The following is a 5,174-nucleotide window of genomic DNA, read 5'->3' as shown; positions in this document are numbered from 1 at the left end:
AAGAAGTCCCAGCATAAAAGCACTAACTTTCTCCACCTCATGCTTGCCCGTAATATCCTAATTTGATCTCGAGGTATGATCCTTTTCTGTTGCTGTAAAATAAGAAGATGAAAACCAGATGTTCAGGAAAAAAGCATTGCCAAACTTATCATAATACATAAGCAACCTTCTCACAAGCACTTCGACTCCTAATAGGCATAAAATCCGCTCGATCTGCTCTCGCTGTAACAATAATATTTCGCTTCTTCATCAACCTTAGACAATCTCCTTTCCAATAAACCTTTTAACTCAGAAAAACGTATTATCAGTGTTAACAAACGCCTGTCGTTTTGCGATCCGTCGAACTAACCTATAGCCGTATTTCATGTAGGCAACAACAGACGACGTCGTCCTCTGTCCGTCAATGCTGGTCACAATCGGCTCACCATCTTCTATCAAGTGAACAACCGAATTAGTTGTTCCAGTATGAAATAGAAGTTGAATAAACTACAAAATTTGAAAATCGGACCAAAAATTAATCAAAATCCAACCTGATTCGGTTGTGTAATTGATTTCAGAGAGATATAAGACGGGATTTTTTGTTTTCATTGTAAATGGAATGGAATTTGTGGGCGGGCTTTTTTTGGGATGAAATTTTTAGAATAAAAGTCGGGTGTTTAAAATTGGTTTAAAGCCAAAAATAGGCTACAAACTTATACAAATGTACCGATATCGTTCACAAATTCATTTTTGTCCTACTGTCGCCTACAAACTTATAAAAATGTGCTAATATAAACAAAATACTTTTTTTAACCGTCAACCAAAATGGTTGATACGTGGCTTCTAAGTAGTCATGACACGTCGGTGCTACATCGAAACAGAACTGAAAGTATATGAGCGACATCGGAACAGAACTGAAAGTATATGGGCGACATCGGAACACAACTGAAAGTATATGGGCGACATCGGGACATATAAAATGAATAAAAAAAGTTAAATAATTAAAGTAACCGGTAACAAAATGATAATATCAGTACACTTTTTATAAGTTTGTAGGCGACAGTAGAACGGAAATGAGTTTGTGGGCGACATCGGTACATTTGTGTAAGTTTGTAGCCTATTTTTGGCTTTAACCCTTTAAAATTTGGGGATGAAAGTTTTTAGGATAAAAGGCTGTTAGGAAAAGATTTCCTATTTTTAGGAAAAGATTTTCCATATATTAGAATTGATTGGATAAAATCGGTATAGGTATAAATCTCTTAATTAGTGGGATTTTCATTTATCTTAGGGGATTTAGTTTCCTAATTCTTATCCCCAAGACTCTATAAATAAAGAGGTCTTGGGGTGAGGTTAGTTGTCTTTGCCTGCAGCAAGAACCGATCTCATAACTTTGAGATCGTCTATCCTCTGTTTTTCATTGTTTATGTTCTTCATTTATTCAATAAAATGTTAAACTTTGAGAAACTTCTTTTGTTCTTCGTTTCCGCACTAAGCTAATGTTTAATTCTTTTGCTTGATAGACGTTATGGGGTCTATCAATTGGTATCAGAGCAGGATAACCATATCTTGTTGATGATCCAGTCATTTTCGAGCAAAAGATGTCTTATTGAAGATACAAAAGAAAAATCGTTTTCAGATTCGTCATGCTATGCGCAGCGATATATAAATGATTGTATCTCATTCGTTAACCGTTCAATCTTCATAAAATTTTAACTGTAGGTTCACAACACACGGAATTAAATTCTTACCGAAGAAAATTTCGATCGGAGCTTTGGATTGAGAGATTTCAATGGTCGAAATCTGCTGCTGAGATTGGAGGGTTTTCAGTGCAGTTTCAGTAATTTAATTACTGTATCTTCGTTATCATCTATATTTTTATGATTTTCGGATATGTCATTGATTACATATAGATGGTCGTTGTGTAAAAATTTCATCTTGATTGGACGTGTCTACGAAAAGATATAAATTTTTGAATACACGGCATTTTGCTTGTGTTTCAATCTGTGCAGTCAGTTTAAACGATTGTTTTAGATTCGTTGGCCGTTGGATCGTCATGATTTTTGGATATGAGGTAAAAGGCATATAGATCTATCTCGTGTAAAAATTTTAGCTTGATCTGATGATTATATTAAAAGATATGTATTTTTAGTTATGCTGTAATTCTGAGTCTGGAAACTCAGACTCAAGACTCTGATTGAGATATGAGTCTGAATTTCGGACTTAACAGTTTGACTCAAATGCAGACTCAAGATCAGACTCAAGCACAGATTATAAAGATTAGATTCAGACTTCAGTTTCGCGTGAACTTATACTTAGTAGAAGTCAGACTTACACGAGGTCAGATTCAAAATACTTCAGACTCTAGGACTCCAGACTCAAATCAGGTCAGACCCATTTGAGTTCATCTCTTTTGAACTCAGATTTTGAAGTGGTTATTCTCCAATAAGAAGACCGGATGTTAGCTCAACATAATCAACATTTATGAAGATGAAGATTCAACAAATATGTTCAACATTTATACGCAAGTGGTTAAGCGGTGGTGAACGCGGTTTTTCATGCATATTTTCAAATGCAGTTTTGTCATGATTATGTTCATGTTAGTTGATAATTTGTCTTCGAAAGTGCTGATTAGATGTTGAGGCTATGTGTACTACAATTATAATAAAGAGGAGGAGAATCAAGATTAAAGAAAGATCAATTTATCAAGAGATCTGAAGATCATACAAGATGATTAAAAGCTTTGAAGACAAAGATTAGATTTATTTTTAGTCTATATTTACATCTTGTAATCGATTGTTTTATCCTAATCAATTAGGGGAAGATTGTTAGGAAAAGATTTCCTATTTTTAGGAAAAGATTTTCCATATATTAGAATTGATTGGATAATAACGGTATAGGTATAAATCCCTTAATTAGTGAGATTTTCATTTATCTTAGGGGATTTAGTTTTCTAATTCTTATCCCCAAGACTCTATAAATAAAGAGGTCTTGGGGTGAGGTTAGTTGTCTTTGCCTGCAGCAAGAACCGATCTCATAACTTTGAGATCGTCTATCCTCTGTTTTTCATTGTTTATGTTCTTCATTTATTCAATAAAATGTTAAACTTTGAGAAACTTCTTTTGTTCTTCGTTTCCGCACTAAGCTAATGTTTAATTCTTTTGCTTGATCGACGTTATGGGGTCTATCAAAGGCGGATGCTTAAAATTTAGGAATGAATTTAAGGGTTTTTAATTTCATAAATAAAAATAAAAATTGTATTAACAAGATGTTTTTTCTATTTCAAATTGCTTATATTATTTCATAAAATTTCATAAATTCAAGCAAAATATAAGACGTCTTTAATGTGTATACATATAAGTGACAAATTGGCATTGACATTATAAGCTACTTAAATATGCTAAATACATGTAGTTTTAGGATTAATCGACTTGCAAAAACATATGATCAACAACAACAACAACAAAACCCAAAACCACATAAGTGGTGTATGTGAGAGGTGAGATGTAGACAATCTTTTCCATATCCGAGAATAAAGACAAGTCATTTCTCTACCCAGAGTGAAAACACTCTCAAAAGTAGAGAAAGTCATCCCTCTCTCTATTCGACGGATAGAGAGATTGCTTCCGAGTGGACCTCCGGCCAATAAATAGGAAAAAAATTTAAAAAAATAAAATAAAATTGAGACGCCATGAAAATGGTAAATTCAAATTTCCATGGGTTTTAAATCATGCCTGAAAATTTACTTTAGGCTCTAAGAGTCAGTCAAGCCGTCAAAAACATATGATCATAATGAGATAATCGACCCGCAAAATAAGTGATCAACCGATGATAAAGTTGAAGATACATTTACTTTCTTCTATTTGACCAATTATGTTTTAGCTAAATTATCTATACTATATATCTAGAGTTGTACTCACTTGAACCATAAACCCTAGACCATAAACCCTAGACCTTAGATCCTAAGCCCTAGACCTTAAACCCTACACCTAAACCCTAGACTCTAAACCCAAAAGCCTGGACCCTAGACCTTAAAGACCTTAAACCCTACACCTAAACCCTAGACCCTAAACCCAAAAGCCTGGATCCTAGACCTTAAACCCTATACCCTCAACCCATAGCCTATACCCTAAACCTTAGACCTTAAACCATAAACCCTAGACCCTTACTTACCTGGATGGGGTCAATGGGTGATCAAGGATGCTCATGACCTAGGTTAGTGACCTTCATTGCCCTTTGAAGGGGTGTTAGCCCAAGTTCGGCTCTAGTAGTCGAGCCTAAATCATAAACCCTAGACCCTAAACCCTAGATCCTAAACCCTAGACCCTAAGCCCTAGACCCTAAACCCTAAAACCTATACCCAAAACCCTATACCTCAAACCCTATACCCTAAACCCTACACCCATAGTGAAATGTCCCGTTCATATTGATTAAAAACATTCCATATTAATTGATTTCATTGCGAGGTTTTGACCTCTATATGAGACGTTTTTCAATGACTGCATTCGTTTTTAAAACAAACCATAACCTTTATTTTATCGACAAGGTTAAAAAGTCACCACCTAGATTATCCAGAAATGATAATCTAAAATATCACACTTACACACTACCAATACATATTGGTTTACAATATTAATATGTTACAACAAAGTAAATCTCGAATGCAGTTTTAAACAATATTATACAATCATGCTGACACCAAATCTTGTCCATATTTTAGCATGCAATAGCGGAAGCTCTTAATAATCACCTGAGAATAAACATGCTTTAAACGTCAACAAAAATGTTGGTGAGTTATAGGTTTAACCTATATATTTATCAAATCGTAATAATAGACCACAAGATTTCATATTTCAATAAACATCCCATACATAGAGATAAAAATCATTCATATGGTGAACACCTGGTAACCGACCTTAACAAAATGCATATAGAATATCCCCTATCATTCCGGGACTCCCTTCGGACATGATGAATTCGATGTACTAAAGCATTCGGCACTTTGGATGGGGCTCGTTGGGCCCAATAGATCTATCTTTAAGATTCACGTCAATTAGGGTGTATGTTCCCTAATTCTTAGATTACCAGACTAAAAAGGGGCATATTCAGTTTAATAATCCAGCCATAGAATGTAGTTTCATTTACTTGTGTCTATTTTGTAAAACATTTATAAAACTGCATGTATTCTCATCCCAAAA

At 34.5% G+C, this 5,174-nt stretch overlaps 1 pseudogene; it reads left to right on the top strand.

Annotated features, from left to right (window-relative positions):
• Nucleotides 1-4,141: 4,141 nt before the first annotated feature.
• LOC139856490 (U1 spliceosomal RNA) lies at nt 4,142-4,266 on the top strand (annotated as a pseudogene).
• The last annotated feature ends 908 nt before the right edge of the window (nt 4,267-5,174 follow it).

The sequence above is a fragment of the Rutidosis leptorrhynchoides genome, chromosome 6, assembly GCF_046630445.1.
Source record: "Rutidosis leptorrhynchoides isolate AG116_Rl617_1_P2 chromosome 6, CSIRO_AGI_Rlap_v1, whole genome shotgun sequence".
NCBI lineage: Eukaryota > Viridiplantae > Streptophyta > Magnoliopsida > Asterales > Asteraceae > Rutidosis > Rutidosis leptorrhynchoides.
This window is presented reverse-complemented; position numbering and strand designations above follow the sequence as displayed.